Here is a 21,820-nt window from a genome sequence, read left to right as displayed (position 1 = left end):
AAAGAGGAAAAATTACAAATGATGTGCCTGTAACAAAGTATGCCAGGGGAAAACAAGGAACTGAATTCAAATCGTGGCTCCTAGGTCCTTCTGCTTTTTGATGACTATATTTTACCAAAGATTTTTACCCTGAATTTTCCTACAATAAAGAATAATGGCATAAAATTTGGTACAAGATATTGCTACTGAATTGGCTTAGTTTATGTTTTGGATAATGCGTTGCCTCTTTTCAGGATGAAAACATACTCGTTTCTCCAGGTGTTGGGAATGTTGGTCACTAAGGGCTCTCAGCTGAGACCCTGTGCTGGAATTGTGTCATCCATAGCCACACCCCTTTGGGCCACACCCCTTGTCTAACGACTGGTTGATAAAGGAGTATCAGGGCCAAAGCTTTCTGCCTTAGAGTGGGACAAGTCCAAAAATCCATGCCAGCTTCAGAGCTCCCCATGATATTGGCAAGGCCTTTGTTGTAACTGCATCAAAATTCAATACCTCCTGTATCCTGTGTCCTTTACTGCCTGACTGGTGTTCATCCTAGAAATGCTCCCCTCCTTTAAATCTCAGAATCTCAACCTGTTTCTCAAATAACCAAATTTGTAAGGCTTATACATTCTATATATATAAGGCAAACAGTGAAGGCTACTGATTTTATTTAGTGTACACACACACACACACGTTAGATACAATAAGGACCCTCCAAAGATGTCCACATTCATATCCTCGGAATCTTTGAACACATTACTTTCCATGTCAAAAGGGACTTTGCAGATGGGTTGAAGAATTTTGAAATGGATACTGGATTACCCAGGTGAGTCCAGTGTCATCACAAAGGGCCTTAAAAGTAGAGAAAGGAACAGAATAGAGTCAAGAAAATATATGTGATCGTGAAAATGAAGTCGGAGTGATGAAATGTGGGAAGAACTCAGCCCACTGTTGCTAGCTGTGAAGACAAGAGAGGGCCACAAACTGAGGAATGCAGGCAGCCTCTAGAAACTAGACCAAAAAACCCAAAATCTCCCTGACAGCCCCTAGAAAGAAAGGCAGCTCTGCTGGAACTTTGATTTTAGGATTTCTAAGCTACAGAACTGTAAGATAACAAATTTGTGTTGTTTTAAGCCACCAAATTTGCGATATATTGTTATAGCAGCAGTAGAAAACTAATAGCATATACCTCCTCTTTATTTTTCCAAGGACATGATAGCATGGTTAATCCTGATATATGGCTTTATGAGGATGATAATAATGACTCTAATATACAATAGTGAATGATGCATGTCTGCCTGACACAGTAGTTCCCAAACAAATTGTTTGTATTATTTAATTTAATCTATGTAAATGCTGTGAAGTAGTTACCATTACCTTATCTTGTGATGAGAAAATTGGGTTTAGGAAATATATAAAACTTGTCTACAGTTCACATAACTAATGCACAGCAGATTGAAACAGCCTGTCTCATTTCATGGCCTGTGCACTCTTCAATTTTTCCATCTCATACTTCATTCTCAAAGTATGGGGCCAGCCTCAGGCTAATGGCCTCATTATTTAACATATGTAATCTATAAATGGGTATATATTTCAATATATATGCATTATATATTCAATATATATACATTATAGATAGCATTTAATATTTTTCATTTTTCTTGACAATTAATAACTTGTAATTTTCTCTCATTTGAATTTTATCTGACTTGACCTCAAAATCTGATTTCAAGTAAATATGGTAAGGAGTATAGTTTAAAGGTTTGTCACCATAATGCTACTATTAGAAAGCAAAAACCACCTCGTTACCTCAGTGACCAAGCAACAGAATAATGATTTTGTCCCTACACCAATCAAAATATTTGAAACAAGTTGTTATATCATGATTTATCATTAAGGTACTAACTTTCAACAGTCTTTCTAAAAGTTAGAGTAATGGCCCATAAGGGAAAAAATTCTAAAGAGAAGTATCCTGAAATAGGCAAGAACTTATTTAGGGCACAATTTCTCAACCTTGGCATGATTAACATTCTCAGGCTGCCCTGTGCATTATGGGATGTTTAGAGTGTGCCAGTGGCACACTCCTCATTTGTGACAACCAAAAATTTCTCCTGGCATTGCCAAATGCCTCGTGTGTGTGTGTGTGTGTGTGTGTGTGTGTGTGTGTGTGTGTCTGTGTGTTTGATTATGGGTGGGAGGAGGGATGGTAATCATCCTGGTGTGGAAGCACTGACTCAAGGTAATGATATCTATGTATTTGCTAAACCATCTAAGCTCATTTTTCATCTTCTTCTTTGTCTTTTTTTTTTTTCTGTGTATGGGCCATTTTATATACATGTTTCCTTCATTGGATAAAGAAATTTGAATTAAAAATACACTTTATATGCTTAAATTAAGTTCTAAATTTTAAAAATGACAAAAATATTGTACCCCATCCCAAAGTGAAATGTATGCAAAAAAATTCCACTGAATTTAGACATCCAACAGAAGAGTGGTTTCTATAAACTATTTGCCTACATGACTTTCTGCATGTTAAATTCTGTAAGCTGTATATTAAAATCAGTTTCATCATTTTATGATCATTAACATAGGTAACTTAGTCTGCATGGGGTCCTGAACTTGCTGTGAATTAACCCTTCACTCACTGCCTGCCGCATTTTGGTGATCACATTTTGTTCTCTGACACTTCCTGCTTGAGAGCATGATCTACAGCCAGCTAGACCATATCTGGATGAAGCTTCAGATATAACCACAGGTTCAGAACACCCTGTTATAAAGGTAACATTATTAGGGGGTCTCAGGTCATGGTCACTGTAGTTCTTTGGATCTTGGTCTAAATCGTAGCACTGTCATTTTGTCATTTACTAGCTATGTGTCCATAGGTCAGTTACCCAAACTCTCTGAGCCTTCTTTTTTCATACATCAAATTGGAGCAATGTCTATCTTACAGAATTGTTGAGTATTAAGTTACATCAAATTCTTTCACAGTGTCCAGCACAGAACAGGTACTTAATAAAGGTTATTTTTATTATGACAACATAGTTTAATGGTTAATTCCACAAATGTTTTGTGACTCCCTACTGTACCAAAAATTGTTTGCTCAAGTTTCTTAATCATCACGTAAAAATATAACTGCAATTGGTCTTCAAGATTAGGGAACCCCAGTTCAGACCAATACCTATTGCTGTGTCCACAATTAATACTTAATGTTAATTAAATACATTAATTCATTAACAAATGGCTTTGGTAATTTTTATTCTTATTTTTAAATGTATTTTCATATTGATTGGAAGCCATATGAAAACACCTTGTACCAGCCAAAAAACACTTGAACCACACACAGAGTATTTGATGAAATCAGCATTTTCTCTACAGCCCCTGAAAAAGATGTGATTGGGGTGGACTTCATTGCAAAAGTACAAAAGCTTTACAACATTTGAGGGTGTGATTAAAATATGTATTTTTGTCCTTAGGTTATTTGAGTAGAACAACTTATACATATTCAATGTTTCATTAGAAAGCACATTCTTGCTCAGAGACATAACGTATATTTACAGTGAAATGATTCTATGTAGTTTCTCTTACAAATTTTGCCAGCACCACATGGAAGAACACCAAAGGATTTACTATTTTTATAAATCCATTCACCTAACTTTCAAAGACATTTTTCTAAACACCAATTACAATTGTTTTTATTAATTTTATTTCTTCTTGAAATGCTTATAAAGTCATCAAAGGAACAGTTGTCAAAATTTAAGGCAAATATGAAGTACAGCTATAAAACCCCAATAAATCAAATACTAAGAAAACATTTTTTTAATCAAAATATTTGAAGAAATAAAAGGAAAGGCTTAGGAGCTATTTTGTGAAATCTAATGGAAATGGATAAATATGTTTGAGTATAAATATTTTAACAGATTCATTTATTTCATTTACAAAGAGAGAAACTAGTAAAAATCAAACATACATGAGGAAGAAAAAATAGGAAATGTTTTCATTGATTTTTTTTTGTCTTATGATGTTTAAATTCTATATTCTCAGCAGAGAACAGGGCCATCATTATCTTTGAACATGTCTACAATAATTCTTTAGGTCTTTGAGAGGATTATAAAACTAATTTTGAGATCTTAAACCATTAAGGTTAATATGAAATTATTCACAAAGTATTAAGATTGCCAAAGGAGCTTTCAAAATAGGTTAGTAGAAACCTCTCATTTTTCATAAAAGGAAATTGAGGTCCGAGGAGATGTGCTATAATCCAGTTTATGAGTCAGCCAAAATTAGAAGACTCAATATTTAGTTGTCTAACCTTGTTTTTTGACCCTGTAGGTGTATCCAATGTTATTACCACCTCACTTAATAGGCTTAGTGGAAAATGACTTTTGACTATTTTCTAAGATCAAGTCCATATTCAAAAAGGATTTGCTTCTAAAGTTTTTCCAAGAATATGCCCCAAAACTTTGAAAGTAAATAACAGTGACAAAATATTGTCCTGTCAAGTTAGTATTGCCTAGATAGCACTACCTAATAAAAGCATTTTCTGACAGATACATGGAAAAACTAAAAAGAAACAGGTAAATAAATGTTAATAATTTATTTTAACTCATCAAAAATTTAATAATTTCAACATGTAAAAAGTGTTTAAAATTCTTAGCTTATATTTCATATTCTTAGTTTCTTACTTAGTCTTCAAAATCTAGCGTGAATTTTATACTTACAGCACATCTCAGTTTGAACTAGACACATTTCAAGAGCTCACTAGCCAATTGAGGCTTGTGGCCACCATACTGGACAGGGCATATCTAGAGTGACAATCATTATTCAAATTCTGCATTAAAATTAAATTTCTTGAGTTTAATTATAAACATGGACAATTGTTGAATAAATATTCAGTTGGTAATTTTAGATGCCTAAAATATTGGAAACTTACTTTGTTCTTATTTTCTGAATTTCATATTACATGTCTATTGGATTTCCCATGTCGATGTTTTTCCTTTTATTTATTTCCTCACCCTTTTCTGCTCTACTCTGGCAGATTTTCTCCAAAAGCTCTTCTAATTAATTGGTTAATTTTCCATTGTATCTTATCATAGCTTAAAGTTTCCTATTTTACATTTAAATTTGATAATTTGGTTTTTCAATTGAGGCACTATTTGTTGATCCCAGAATACTCTCCTTGATAGATTTCATTTCCCCTTGAATCTGATATTATGGATTATATATTATTAATTTTGTCCCTTTGGATTTATTTCATTTGATCCTCAGAATAAGTTTTCCTTCTTTGTATTTGTATTATTTAACCATTACATGGTTAAATATTATATTTATTATATCATATGTAATATATATTTATATATTATATTATGCAATATATTGTATTAATATTATATTGGTAATGTATATCAAAATGCTGTGGCAAAAATGTGGAATGCATGTATAGGTTAGTTAACATTAGTCCGCATCCCAGGCACAGGTAGTCAGCCACTGAAGCAACTAAGTTCCTTAATCAGCAAAGGTTTTCAAATAACATTATTTAAATATACACCAGAGGGATCATTAACATAAGAATCGTTGGAATTTATTTGGTGAATTTTTGAAGCACTTAAGATATATAAAATGATTGCATGGTCAACACATCTCTGGCATGAACAATATGCAAATAACCAGTATTCACAGGAGCTGAACACCCTTGGAGCAACACATGACATCTAGAACTCTACATGGTCCAAGGTCTGTCTCACAAGGAGGACTGTGTAATTAAAGCTAATTACAAACTAAGCTGATTCTACTGTCAGATATGTTTGCATTTACCTTTGAGTGATTCAGCAGTCAAGGTCCTAGTTACTCTGCATTCATCCCCAAATTTGCAAGAGCATGTTGTATGATTGTTTTTATTGTTGTCTTCTTATTAATAAATGTTGCTTCATTTGGCAGATTTGGTCCAAACCTACTTTTCTTTTAACAACCTGGTAACCAAGTGCCATACAAGATACACTGAACTCAAATCTACGGAGACTATCAATCCTTGAACAGCAAGTTCAGAGCAGTTGAATATGATAGATAGGTTCAGTCTTTTTTCCTACTTTCTTTTCATAATTAATTGACAAATAATTGTATATGTTTACAGAGTATAATTTGATGTTTAGATATATGTATACATTATAGAAATGTTAAATTAAGCAAATTAACATATCCATTATCTCACCACCTTATCAATTTTTTATAGTGACAATGTTTAAAATCTATTCTGTTAGCAACTTTGGAATATACAATGCATTATTAACTATGTTCACCATTCTGCATAATATATCACTAAAACTTATTCCTCCTAACTAAAAATGTGTACCCTTTGACCAATTTCACACCTTTCCTCATGCCCCAGGCCTCAGGTAATCATCGTTCTACTCCCTGTTTCTATGAGATAGACTTTCATAGATTCCAAATATAAGTGAAATTATGTAGTATATGTCTTTCTGAGCCTGGCTTATTTTACTTAGAATAATGTCCTCCAGGTTCATCCACGTTGTCTCAAATGACAGACTTTTCCTCTTTTTAAAGATTATATGGTACTCCTTATATATATATAGGAATATATACAATGATATATATAGATATATATCACATTTTCTTTATTCATTTATGGACAGAAACTTAGGTTACTTCCGTATCTTGGCTCCTGTGGATGATGCTGAAATAAACTTGAGAGTTTAGATATCTCTTCAACATAGTGATTTGAATTTCTTTGGATATATACCTAGAAATAAAATTTCAAGATTATGTGGTAATTCTATCTTTTTAGTCTTTTGAGGAGCCTCTATACTGTTTTCCATAATGGCTGTATTAAATTTCCCATAAACAGTTTACCAGGGTTCCTTTTTCTTGACATGCTAGCCAATACTTGTCATCTTTCATTTTTTTTAATTATAGCCACTCTAACAGACATGAGGGGATATCTCAATTGGATTTTAGTTTGCATTTCCATGATGATTAAAGATTTTGAGCATTTTTTTCATATATCTGCTGGTCATTCCTACGTCGTCTTTTGAAAAATGTCTGTTCAGGTCTTTTCCCCATTTTTAAATTAGATTCAAGAAATCATAATCCTATGACCTATTCAAGAAATCATAATCCAGACCAATGTCATGTAGCTTTCTTCTTATATTTTTTCTAGTACTTTTATAGTTTCAGGCCATATGTTTACGTTATTAATTCATTTTGAGTTAATTTTTGCATGTGGTGTGTGAGTTCCAATTTCATTCTTCTGCATGTGAATATCCAGTTTTCCCAAGCACATTTATTGAAGAAATTATCCTTTCATTGTGTTTTCTTGGCTCCTTTTGCTTTTTTTTTTTTTTTTTTTTTTTTTTTTTTGAGACGGAGTTTCCCTCTTGTCATCCAGGCTGGAGTGCAACGGTGCAATCTTGGCTCACCGCAAACTCCGCTTCCCGGATTCAAGCGATTCTCCTCCCTCAGCCTCCCGAGTAGCTGGGATTACAGGCATGTGCCGCCACGCCCAGCTGATTTTTTGTATTTTTAGTAGAGACGGGGTTTCTCCATGTTGGTCAGGCTGGTTTCGAACTTCTTTTTGCTCTTCTAATAATCTCTCTGAAAATTATCACATGATCTCACTGAATGCCTACTGTACAGTATTTTTTCAAAGAATATTTTTAGGTGTGCTTTATAATAATACGAGAACTGCTCCATTACATAATCACCAAAAGATTTGACAGAGAAAGAAAACTGAATTTATCACCTCATGTCTACGATTTTATTTTTAAAGTCTTAAAATGTCTATTCCATATGCATGAAAAATAACCTGACACATTTTTATTTATTCAATACAGAATGTTCTATTTTTAAGTCTGTACATTCTGATAAAATTTGTTTTCCTTTGTGATGATCATATAATAAGGAGGCTACATAATCGTAGGAGTAATAGATTGAAAATAACTGGGAGTCTCTGAAAAGATGTTAAATATCCTGGAACCCTAAATGACTCCAAAAATGATACTTCACATTCCAAATGAAATAAAAACAAGATATGGTGCTAATTTTTTACTCAAAATATTTGAAGCACTGTCTTTGATAGAAAGAAGAATTGTTGGAAAGCCATTTTTTAGATTGTAGAAACAGGAGCAAAAGTCTCTAGTTCAGGTAGAATGAATATGGATGTCAAAAAGTCATCCATCAGGAGGAAAATTCTGAATCCTGATAGTTCTCATTTCCAATTATAGTAACAGATGCAGTATTTTAAAAAACGCTGCAGTAAAATCCAAGCTCCGTCCTCATCTGACAATTTTTCATCTGCTGTTTTTTTATTTAGCAAATTAGTCTTTATAGTATATAAACATATATATGTGTATATATACACACATATGTATATATATTTATACATATATATGTATATATGTACATATATATGTATACATACACATATATGTATATATATGTACATATATATGTATACATATATGTGTATATATACATATATGTGTATATATGTATAAATATATAATAACATATATACATATATATGTATATATGGTATATATACATATAATACCATATATGTATATATGTGTATATATATACATATATGTATATATACATATATGGTATTATATATTTATACATCTATATGGTATAATATATATGGTGTAAAATTCTTGCATTTATGTCGTAAGAGTTTTTCCTCATCTGTAGTATAACATATTTTTATATGTGATCAGCTACTTTCTGCTTGAATCTTTTTCATGTGACAAAGCAGTACATTTAAAATAGAACTTCTCACTGTTACTTTTCAAATGTCAACTTCAGAACAAGCCTGAAATATTACTACAATTGGTAAAACTACCTAAAGGGTGATGAATCTTTATTAGATATAAAAATAATGCAGAAATAGGTCAACCAGTCTCATGAATATTGCAAACTAAAGGAACATTCATTAGGATAAAACTCAGCAGAAGATAGGGAGACATTCTGCCTTTAAGCTAAGTATGTGATTATTGTGGCACTACAGATTTATAAAGCATATGCCATCATTTCATTTGCAGGTGTATATGTCAATGTATTCAAACTCAATGACCAAGACATTTTATTGAAATGTTTTCTACCTTTGATTTTAGATCAGATGCACAAATGTAAAAGAAAAAAATTACGTAAGAATTTATTTTTTAAAAAACAAGCTTATACAAGTGAAAAGAAAGTTTAATTATGCTTTCCTTGTATCTTTCCTCACCCGCAGATATGCAGTGTTAATACAATGAGACTTACTACATAAAACTATAGCATAGTGACACCAGGAAATCATTAATTAGTTAAGTCTTAACTAGTTAATTAATTAGTTAAGTCTTAACTAGTTAATTAATTAGTTAAGTCTTCTAATTAACTAAACATACTAATTGTTTAATACTTCATTTTTCTCACTATGACAACAAAGCAATAAAATATGTGATACATACAATTTTAATCTCAAGGTTTGAAAGCAAAGTATTAGCATGGAATTAACCAACAACATTAAACTAAGCACTTCACTCAATTGAAGTTTAAAATGGTGTTGGACTTTGAGTCTAATTTATTGTCATTTAGGCTTATTTTGTTAAATTATATGAAGATAACCATGTTAATGCGAATAAATTTCCAACCAAAATTTTGTTTAAAAAAAAGAAACATACTGGCTCATAGCTGATGAGCACAATAAAATATTTTTTCTCTTAACCTTTTCTATTTTATCTAGCCTGATTATCTATTTGAGGTGCAGCTCTTGGAAAGCTATTCAATAATAAGTATAATGTCCCTTTTGAAAAGGCACAGCCTTTAGGATTTAGGAATGTGGTCCTGAGGATTAGAGAGAATTTACTTAGAGAGGAAATTATATAGTGATTAAAGCACAGAGCTTTAACAAATTATATCAGGGATTTTACAGAAGGATTCTATTTCATTCCTTAAATACTACATAGTTAAAGCTTAGAGTATGATGTTACCAAAGAGATTATACTATTAAAAATAATGGTGAAACTCAGTTAATAGTATGAGAGGATTACACTGATATTGTCAAGGGTGGCCAGATTGTTCAATATTATTAAAGCCAATGGTAAATGAAATTAAAAAAAAAAAGCAAAAGGAATAATCTTATCTACCATAACTGGAAAATATTTTATTTTCAATACCCAAGTTATGGAATTTAGACACATGCACACGTGTGCATACACATGCATAAATACATACTGGTTGATTATCCCCATCCAAAAGGCTTGGGACCAGAAATGTTTCAGATTTCAGATTTTTTTTTGTATTTTGGACTATTTACATATAGGTAATGAGACATCTTCGGGATGGGGCCCAAGTCTAAACATAAAATTCGAGTTTCAGATACACATTATACACGTAGCTTCAGGGTAATTCTATAGAATGTTGTTAATAATATTGTGCACCCATCACGTGAGGTCAAGTGCAGAATTTTCCACTTGTAATGTCAGTTTGGTGCTCAAAAAGTTTCAGATTTTGGAGCATTTCATATTTTGAGTTTACAAGTTAGGGCTGCGCAACTTTTATGTTATTTTAATCACTCATTCACAGAGACTAGTTATTAATAAATGATGCCTACAAATTGGCACTAGTTCTAGCATTAGTAACTCATGGACTTGCAACTTTTTATTTTGATGCAGAGAGGAATATTTCCCAGGAGAAAAAATGTGTAAATTAAAGTTCTTTCCAGTTCAAAAATTTTATAAACCAATAAACTGGAATTTGTATGCGTTAGTAATCCAGACTGAAGATAAACCCAAACCTTCTTAACAAGTATTTTAATCTAGGAACCAACCTAAACAAATTTTTACCTTTATATCCAAGACCTTACAACAGAGTATTTATAGAAAATAAACAATGTACAATGAAAGCACTTAAAAATTAGCTTACAAGGAGCACAAAATTGTGTTCTGCTTATTGGAGTAGCTTTTTTTAAATTGTCGTGTAACACATGAAAGCATCTTTTTGTTTTAAAATTTTTTTTTTTTTTTTTTTTTTTTTTTTTTTTTTTTTTTTTTTTTTTTTTTTTGAGACGGAGTCTCACTCTGTCTCCCGGGCTGGAGTGCAGTGGCGCGATCTCGGCTCATTGCAAGCTCCGCCTTCCGGGTTCACGCCATTCTCCTGCCTCAGCCTCCCAAGTAGCTGGGACTACAGGCTCCCGCCAACACGCCCGGCTGATTTTTTTGTATTTTTAGTAGAGACGGGGTTTCACCGCATTAGCCAGGATGGTCTCGATCTCCTGACCTCGTGATCCACCCGCCTTGGCCTCCCAAAGTGCTGGGATTACAAGCGTGAGCCCCTGCGCCCGGCCGTAAATTTTTTAAATAATAAAAAATGTTTGATATTCTATAGGGAACACACTCAACTGAACCTGTTCATATCCTCCTCTCTTATTGTCTCCATTGAAAAATCATCTCTATAATTGCAAGGCTACTCATTCACAAGATATAAATATATGATATATAATATATTTTTATTTATTACCCATATGTAACTTAGAAAAAAGAGATTTTTGGCTCTTTGAAGTAGTAGAACATTTTTTAAAATAATGGGAATTTCCATACATGCCAGCAACTTAACTCAGCTTTTTCGTAAATGCCTATAACTAGGAGAGTTTAGGACAAGAATGTGGGTAAGTAGGCTACTTATTTTCATTTCCATGAAGATTGATTAAAGAGCATGAGTTGAGTCATATTTATAAGTAACGATTTTTTTAATTTTCCTTTTCTTCTATTTTCCTTGGTAGTAGGTGCTTAACGATATTTATTTACATTAAAAAAATGTAGCTACGATTCTTGTTTCTCATTAACCAAGAGAACCAACACAACTTTTCAAAATTAAGCTGGCCGTTCAAATACAAGGAAGCTAAACAACATACTTCCGAATGACCAATAGGTCAACTAAGAAATTAAGAAGAAAACTTTAACATTTCTTGAAACAAATGAAAATGGCAACCCAACATACAGAATATGTGGGATCCAGCAAAAGCTGTACTAAAAGGGAAGTTTTATAGCAATAACTGTCTACATCCAAAAACAGAAAAACTTAAATAACCTAATCATGAACCTCAAGGAACTAGAAAAACAAGAAAAACCCAAATAACTAGAAAGAAATGATAAATATCAAAACAGAAATAACTGGAAATGAGAGGAAAAACTACAAAAGATCAACAAAACAAAAAGTCGAATTTTTTGAAAAGGTAAATAGAAATGACAAATCTTTAGCTACACTAAGAAAAAAACACAAACAAAATCAGAGGTGAAAAAGGAATCATTACAACTGATACCACGGAAATACAAAGAATCATTAGTAACTGCTATGAAAAATTACATGCCAACAAATTGGAAAACACGTAAGAAATAGATAACGATTGGATACATAAAACCTGCCAAAACTGAACCATGAAGAAATTAAAAAACTCGAAGTGACCAATAGTAAGTAAAGAAATCAAAGCAGTAAAAATAATAATAATAATATCCTATCAAAGAAAAGCCCAGGACCTGACTGATTGACTGCTGAATTCTACTAAACATTTAAAGAACTAATACCAATTTTACTCAAACTACTTGAAAAAATTGAAGAGAAGGGAATATTTCCAAACAAATTATTTGAAGCCAGCATTACCCCAATACCAAAACCAAATAAGGATGCAAAAACAAAAGAAAAATAGCTATAGGCCAATATCCGTGATAAACACAGATGTAAAATCCTCAACAAAATACTTGCAAACTGAATTCAGCAACACAATAAACAGATCATTCACCATGATCAAGTGGAACTAATCCCAGAGATGCAAGGATGTTTCCACATATGCAAATCAATAAATATGACATATCACATCAACAGAATCAAGGACAAAAATGTGAACATTTTAATCAGTGATGAAACAGTATGCAATTAAATTCAACATCCCTTTGTAATAAGAACTCTTAACAAATTGGGTACAGAAGGAATATATCTCAACATGATAAAGGCCATATATGACAAACTCACAGCTGTTATACTGAATGGTAAAATAATGAAAACTTTTCCACTAAAATCTTGAACAAAACAAGTATGCACACTTTCGGCTGGGTGCGGTACCTCATGCCTGTAATCCCAGCACTTTGGGAAGCCAAGGCAGGCAGATTACCTGAGGTTGGGAGTACAAGACCACCCTGACCAACATGGAGAAACCCATCTCTACTAAAAATACAAAATTAGCCCAGTGTGGTGGCACATGCCTGTAATCACAGCTACTCAGGAGGCTGAGGCAGGAGAATTGCTTGAACCTGGGAAGTGGAGGTTACGGTGAGCCAAGGTGGCACCATTGCACTCCAGCCTGAGCAACCACAGTGAAACTTCATCTTGGAAAAAAAAAAAAAAAAAACAGTATGCACACTTTCACCACTTCTATTCAACATACCACTGGAAGCTCTTTCCATAGCAATCACAAAAGAGAAATAAATGAAGGAGATCAAAATTGGAAAGGATGAGAATAAATGAAACTTGTTTGTAGACAACATGATCTTATGTTTAGGAAAACGTAAAGACTGAAGCAAAAAACTCTTAGAACTGATAAAAGAATTCAGTAAAGTTGCAGGATGCAAAATCAACATACAAGAAAAATCAGTAGGACTTTTATATGCTAACAGTGATCAGCCTAAAAAAGAAATCAAGAAAGGAATATTGTTTATAATAGCTACAAAAAACACCCAGGGATAAATTTAACAAAAGAAGTGAAAGATCTCTACAAGGAGAATTATAAAACACTAACAAAATAAATTGACGAGAACCTCCCCCAAATGGAAAGATATCTCATGCTTATGAATTGAAAGAATTAATATTGTTAAAATGTCTGTATTAGGTAAAGAAGTTTCAATGCAATACCCATCAATACCAGTGTCATTCTTGACAGAAATGGAAAAAAAATCCTAAAATTCATATATAAGCAGGAAAGACCCCAAATAGCTAAAAAACCCAAAGCAAAAAGAGCAAAGCTGGAGGCATCACACTACCCGATTTGGAATTATACTACAAAGCTATAGTAACCAAAACAACATGATACTAGCAAAAGAACAGACACACAGAGAAATGGAATGGAGCCCAGAACCCAGAAATAAATCCATACACTTACAGCCACCTCATTTTTGACAAGGCACCAAGAACTAGAAAGTCTCTCTCTCTCTCTTTTTTTTTTTTTTTTTTTGAGACAGAGTTTCACTCTTGTCACCCAAGCTGGAGTGCAATGGCACGATCTCTGCTAACTGCAACCTCTGCCTCCCAGGTTCAAGTGATTCTCCTGCCTCAGCCTCCTGAGTAGCTGGGATTACTGTCACCATGCCTGACAAATTTTTGTATTTTTAGTAGAGATGAGATTTCACCATGTTGTCCAGGATGGTCTCGAACTCCTGACCTCAGGTGATCTGCCCGCCTTGGCTTTCCAAAGTGCTGAGATTACAGACATGAGCCACCACGCCCAGCCAGGAAGTCTCTTTAATAAACACTGCTTGGAAAACTGTGTATCCCTATGCAGAAGAATAAAATTATATCTCCATCTTTCAACATATATAAAAATCAACTCAAAATGGATTAGAGACTTAAATATAAGACTGGAAACTATAAAACTAGTCAATAAAAACATTGAAGAAATACTACAGAACATTGATCTGGCCAAAGGTTTTTTTGGTAAGACTTCAAAAGCATAGGCACCCAAAGCAAAAATTTAAAAATGGTATTACCTCAAGCTAAAAAGCTTCTGCTCACAAAGGAAACAATCAACAAAGTGAAGAGAGAAGCCACAGAATGGGAAAAAACATTTGCAAAGTATTCATCTAATGAGGTATTAATACCCAGAGAATAAATAAGGAATTCAAACAACCCAATAGCAAAATAATAATAATATGATCAAAAAGTGGGGAAAAGATCAGAATTGACATTTCTCAAAAGAAGACATACAAATGGCCAACAAATGCAGAAAAAAAAAGACTCAACATCACTAATCATCAGGGAAATGCAAATAAAAACCACAGTGGGATATCATTGTACTTCAGTTAGAATGGCATTATAAAAAGATTAAAAAATAACAAATGGTGACAAGGATGAGGAGGAAAGGGAACACTCTTACAACTACTGGTGGCAATTTAAAGTAGTACAGCCATTATGGAAAACAGTATGGAAGTTCCTCAAAAAACTAAAAATTGGGCTACCTTATGACCCAGCAATCACACCACATATGTCCAAAAGAGAGGAAATTGGTATATTGAAGAGATATCTGCACTCACATACATATCACAGCGCTATTCACAATAGTCGATACATAGAATCAACTAAGTGTCCACTAACAAATGAATAGATAAATGTGGTATATATTTATATACACAGCTGAATTTATATATATATATATATATACACACACAGAACTGTATATATATATAGAACTGTATGTATGTAATTTGTAGCAACATGAACACAACTGGAGGTCATAATATTAAGTAAAATCAACCAGTTACAGAAAGACAAACACTGAATATTCTTTCTCATATGTGGAAGCTAAAAAGTGGATTTTTTTTTTTTTTTTGAGACGAAGTTTTGCTTTTGTCATCCAGGCTGGAGTGCAATGGCACAATCTCGGCTCACTGCAACCTCCGCCTCCCAGGTTCAAGTGATTCTCCTGCCTCAGCCTCCCAAGTAGCTGGGATTACAGGCACGCACCACCATGCCAGGCTCATTTTTGTATTTTTAGTAAAGATGAGGTTTCACCATGTTGGCCAGGCTGGCCTCGAACTCCTAACCTCAGGTGATCCACTTGCCTCCACCTCCCAAAGTGCTGGGATTACAGGCATGAGCCCCAATGCCTGGCCTAAAAAGCAGATCTTATGAAGGTAGAGAATAGAATAGGGGTGATATGGTTTGAATTTGTGTCCCCGCCCAAATCTCATGTCGAATTGTAATCCCCAGTATTGGAGGAGGGGCCTGGTGGGATGTGATTGGATCATGGGGCTGGATTTCCCCCTTGCTGTTCTTGTGATACTGAGTTCTCAGGATATCTGGTTGTTTTCAAAGTGTGTAGCACTTCCCTCTTTACTCTCTCTTCCTCCTGCTCCAGCCATGTAGGATGTGCCTGCTTCCCCTCTGCCATGATTTTAAGTTTCCTGAGGCTCCCCCAGTCATCTTTCCTGTACAGCCTATGGAACCATGAGCCAGTTAAACCTCTTTTCTTTGTAAAATACCAAGTCTCAGGTATTTCTTTATAGCAGTATGAGAACAGACTAATACAGAAGGTAACAAGAGGCTGGGAAGTGGGGACAAAGAGGGGTTTGTTAAGGGGCACAAAAATACAGTTAGATACGAGGAATAAGTTCTAGTAATCAATAGTAAAATATGGATATCGTAGTTATCAGTAATTTATCATGTATCTTAAAATAGCTAGAAGATTCGTAATGTTCCCAACACAAATGAAGGATAAATGAGGTGATGGATATCCCAGTTACCCTGATTGGATTATTACACATTATATACATGTGTCAAAATATCACATGTATCTCCAAAATGTGTACAGATTTTATATGTATTATATATAATACATATATATGTATTTATACATACACCTGCATATATATATGTACATATATATATGCATGTGTAAATATTCTACTCTTCCTGAAAAGAAAGAGCTGGAGGAATCCTGTTTCACCCAAGATCATAGTGATGACAGCTTCCTAAGAGCAGAGGACATTACTGACATCAGCTTGGTTTGTGTTTGAGAATATTCTATGTATTGCTTATAACACTTCAAATCCAATAAAAACAACTCTTCTCAGAGGTGTAAAAATTTAGTTAACCATGGTGAACTACATCTGACTCCATTATTATAATTCATGCCTGTCTTCAGCTTTAATGCTATCAATAAGAACAAGAATATTTGGCTTATCTTCAACATCTTCATACCATCAGATAACTCCAAAGTTAACACAGGTAACTCTACTTCTCCTCTTAAACCTAATTGAATCATCCATTGGACGTTTGTACATTTAACCAATATCAACTGTATATTTCATAAGACCAACACTCTACCAAACTGAAAGACCCAAAAGTAAACACATTAATTCCTATGTACCCCTTCTCTATCTCACACCTAATATTCTGTTAATATACTTTTTCTTATTGTTCATAAAATATCTGTTAAAGAAGTGTTAATTGTCTGTCTAATAATCATTTATCCTTCTTGTTTAGTAACCCAATTCCAAACAGTCCATTTAGAGTGGCAAAATATTCAGAAAAAATTAAATATTTCCCAGCCAACATTGCTGCTAGGTGTGACCATGTTGCTAAGTTCTGGCAAATAGGTTAGGTGGGAATTCAGTGAACCTTAGGAAAAAGAGAGAAAAGACTGGGCTCTTTTACTTCTGGCTCCCTGCCTTGTACATGGAAATAAAAGTTGAGCTGCAGCAACTATCTTGGACAATAAAAATTGTCCAAGAAAAAAAACATATGGTGGAGCTAAGTGATCGAAGGAGCTTTTGTCTCTGTTGACATTGTGTTGCTATTATCTAGGCCTAGAATACTTACCTTTATACTTGGATCATCAGAGAGAGAAATCAACTACTACTTATTTTCGCCACTGTTATTTCTGGTGTCTGTTACTAGCAATAGAAGAGAATTCCTCACATAAGCCAAGTCCTCAAGAGTTTAGACTCTCTCTCTCCTATATAACCAATCCCCATAGCCAATTAATCTCTAAGTCTTGTCAGTTTAATTTCTTAAATTGATTTCAAGTTTTATCTTTTCTCTCCACCCCCATTTTCATTACTTTAGTTCAAACACTCATCACCTGTCACCATACCATTACAGTGGATCTAATTCTGCTCCCATCTTGCTTCCCTAGGATACGTCATCCACATTGCTGCCAGAGCATTCTCTCTGAAATGATTATCTGATCATCATCCTCTCTTCTTCTCCACAAGCTCAAACACTTTCAGTGACTGATTTGAAACCAGGTATATTTTTTAGCGTGGCAAAAATATGAATCTTGGGTATTAGCCTTCTATCTGGCCTTATGATATAGAAATATCAAAACACTGGTAAGTATCTAAATACACCTTCTATGCCTTGTCAATGCCTCTTATTTTCTGGAATGCCTCATTTCAGATTGTTGGCTGTAAAACTCTTAATCACCATAAGACTCTTAAGTTTCTCTTTGAAGATGTTATGACTCTCTGACTTTTGAAACAATCTTCACTCTATAACATTCATTATATGCAATTCTTTGTTGTATATTATACTGTAATATTATTATTTATATGCATCTCTATTTCCTTTACAAGACTATAGGCAATCTGAAGTTAGACAGAATATATTATTCATTTTTATACCTCAAATTCCTGTCTCGGTGCCTGAGGAATATACAGGGCACTTGGGAAGTATCTGAGGAATTTGGATTGTGGTGTGGCTTCTCTCTGGGATACTGTTAGTCAACCAACCCTTGAGGGATGGTGACATCATGGATCATTCTAATGTAAGCCAAAATCATTCAGGATTATAATCATCTATGTTAAATGACCTTTTGAAATTACCTTGTGCTAACAGCTACTGCCATGGTTGGGCTGATCAGAGAGGGCAAGGGTCTTGGAAGATTCAAAGATAAGCAAAACAAATGGTGGTAGAATAATGTAAAGACGATTTTGGTAATATGAGTTATAGCCAGCAACATCAACTCACCTTTGCAAGAAAATAAAACAACATGATAATAAATTAATATTTTGCTAAAATTCTTCTCTTTTTATCAAGTTTTATTACACAGAATTTATATTCAGTCCTGTATTTATAAACTTCATTTCCATATGCTTCAGTTGTGGTTATCATTTAATTCAGACCCAGGCAATAGATTTTTAGTTCTATTTTTTAAAGTTCAGCAAATATAGCTTCTCAGTACTTAATATGACTACATGTCTTGGATGTTTAGAAAATATTTCAAATAGGCTTTTCTACTGTTTTGAAATATTTGCAGCCTCCTTTCCAGATACATTTATGATTTTAAGAGAAACGGTTAGTTTAACTACATTGGATAAAATTTTTTGGCATTCATCTTCAGTATGTAGTGGCTAGTAGAGAATCAATCATTTTCTCCTAATACTTTACCCATTAGACTTGAGTAGTTTATTTCCCTCATCCTAATCTATGATAATCACTACCAGATGAGCCCAATTTTAAGAACAGCCCATTATTTCCACAGTACTATTTGTATCCTCTATGTATGCTAAATAAGGAGGCCAAAAATCTCAATTTGGAAGCTTATTCAACAAATAAGCTTGATGGCTGGTCTATTTATTACTCTGCTTTTGCAGATATAGTGCTATGACTCAACTCAGATGCAGGGAAAGTAAACTACAACACTATGTTTTTCAGCTTCAGGGACTCCGGCCTATTCAAATACATTTTTATTAATAAAATAGATTTTTAAAAAGTCTTTAGAGATATATCTTTTAAAATTTATGATAGAATGTCTTTCCTATCTGACTTACTGTTGGCCTCATTAAAATTACTGGTACAGAAAAGCAATTCCAGTCCTAGTTCCAAAAGAAAATAACATGTAAAGACGCAGGAGTGAGTGAGAGGATTAAAAGATATTTTGAAACTCCTTTTAAACCATATGCCATTGCATTTTCCCTTGCTGAATTTTAGGTAACTTTCCAAAGATTACAGAACAAGCATTGGAGATAGGTCTCATTCCTGGGTTGGCTGGCTCTGAAGTTGTACATTAAACATATTTTCCTGCAATGTCTCCCGTGGATATTAGACTAATATTTGACAAAGCATGTTCAATTAGATTCAAAACGATTCAACAAAATTTGAGAACCTACCATGATCCAGTTTCAAGACACCTGACACTGCAGAGCTCACATTCTGGTAGGGGGAAACAATGAACAATACACATAATAAATAAGTTATCCATTGTATTGGAAGATTATATATGCTATGGGAGAAAAATGGCAGGTATAGAGGATGTTGGAATATTTGTGAATTGATTATTTTTTAATTGTTTTAGATTTGTTAGCTTGTACCCCCCATGGGAAACAACTTTATAACCTAGAATACGGTGATTTTATCTGGCTTATATTGATAATACAGAGTGAAATCTTACAGTCTTCACTCATTTCCAAAGTTACTTAGGTCATTTTGTGTTTTTTTCCAAATGGTAATTTTATCAGATTGTTTGAACATTAAATTTATCCTGATTGCAATCCAAAATAGTTACCTAAAGTTTGCTGTTTTGTGTGTATGTGTGTGTTTACTTTTATTGTATGTTTGTTTTTCTAAACTCTTTGGCACAATTTTCTGGGGGCATTCAGACTGCCGCAATATAAGTCAGGAGAGGACGTTTTCTTTGTACTGCCAATTCTGATCATTTAAATTTTGGTTTGTTTGGGTTGTGACTTTTTTGAAGTCTGAGTTCTTTATTTGTAACAATTATCCTTTTATTTTTCTATGTCCTCTAATGCCAGGTTTCTTTTTCTCCCCCCTCCCCCCAACCACGTCTACATTCACAGTTGTACCATATTATTAGGAAACGCGCCTTGATGAAAAGATCAGGATAGGAGCTCTGACCATTCGACAGTGTTTTCCCTAAAGTAATAAAAATAAAATACAATAAAAAACCCAAAGAGCATCTTTCCTCGTTTTTGTTTGTTTGTTTGTTTGTTTGTTTACATCTCTTGTGCTGCATCAGTAGACAGAACTTTGGTTAGTTTCATGAAATGCAATATCTAACCCCTTGTTTTCTGGGAAAGGAAAAAGGAACTGCAATGACACGAAGTTGAGAATGTGGATACCGCCTCATTCACCCACACTCATTCTCAGACTGTAAAAAAATTCCTTACCTTCCTTCTAGCTGGCAGGCATACAGTACCATCTGGCAAAGATACAGAGAAGGGGGGCTTGAGACTCGGCTCCATCTTTCTCCTCAGTAGCAAAGGTCAGGCTGCCTTTTACAACAAAGCACCACAGCTGACACAACCCCTCCTCCTCGCCCAAACCAGTCATTCCAATTGGCTCCAGCCAGAAGGCAGAAAAGCTACTTCTAGCCTCTCCTGGGAAGAAATAGTTGTGGTTTTTTTTGTTTGTTTTTGTTTGTTTTTTGTTTTTCTTAAATAAGTGACTCCATTGTTTTTCTCTTTTCCAGGATGGCTGATGTTCTGGTTTCTACGAAGTCGGTGCTTACTTAGGTCACTAACAGCGCTGCTGTTGGTGGCTGCAGCTGCTGCCGTGGCAGGATTTTCAATGTGGTGTGTTTTCAAGCATCACTCATTTATCCTCTCATTCCCAAACATTCAGCATCCGTGCACACTCCTCACTTATATTTTAGCTCACCTCTTCAGGGAGATTGTGTTCTTAATTGTGATGTGATTAGATTTTTTATTACACTCTGCATTCCATCCTGGATCCCATGAATTCCTAAACAATTTTAATTAGAAACAACAAAAATAGATACATCAGCCTTGGCAACATAGAGAGACCTATCTCTACAAAAGAATTTAAAAATTAGCCAGGTGTGGTGGCACATGCCTTAGCTACTCAAGAGGCTGAGGTGAGCAGATTGCTTAAGCCCAGGTGATCAAGGTTACAGTGAACTATGATCGTGCCACTGCACTTTAGCTTGGGTGACAGAGTGAGTGCCCATCTCTAAAATAAATAATTTTAAAATAATAAGGTAAAATAGAATTATGTACATTAAGGTATGATCTTGGTGCTGTAAAGTTGTATGAGTTTTGAAAAATGCACAGTTTCATATACCAACTGCTATAGTATAATTCCAAATACTTTTACCACCCCC

General features: G+C 34.0%; 1 long non-coding RNA gene across 1 annotated transcript in view; it reads right to left on the bottom strand.

Annotated features, from left to right (window-relative positions):
* The window catches only part of LOC129144526 (uncharacterized), a 228,988-nt gene extending 207,633 nt beyond the window's left edge, over positions 1-21,355 (bottom strand). Inside the window, exons 1-2 of the long non-coding RNA XR_010158805.1 lie at positions 20,868-21,355; positions 19,851-19,893 (exon numbers count right to left, since the gene is read on the bottom strand). This is a non-coding gene — a long non-coding RNA (uncharacterized LOC129144526). The remainder of the gene's footprint in view (positions 1-19,850; positions 19,894-20,867) is intronic.
* Between the last annotated feature and the right edge of the window lie 465 nt (positions 21,356-21,820).

This window comes from Pan troglodytes, chromosome 6 (genome assembly GCF_028858775.2).
Source record: "Pan troglodytes isolate AG18354 chromosome 6, NHGRI_mPanTro3-v2.0_pri, whole genome shotgun sequence".
NCBI classification, from domain to species: Eukaryota; Metazoa; Chordata; class Mammalia; order Primates; family Hominidae; genus Pan; species Pan troglodytes.
This window is presented reverse-complemented; position numbering and strand designations above follow the sequence as displayed.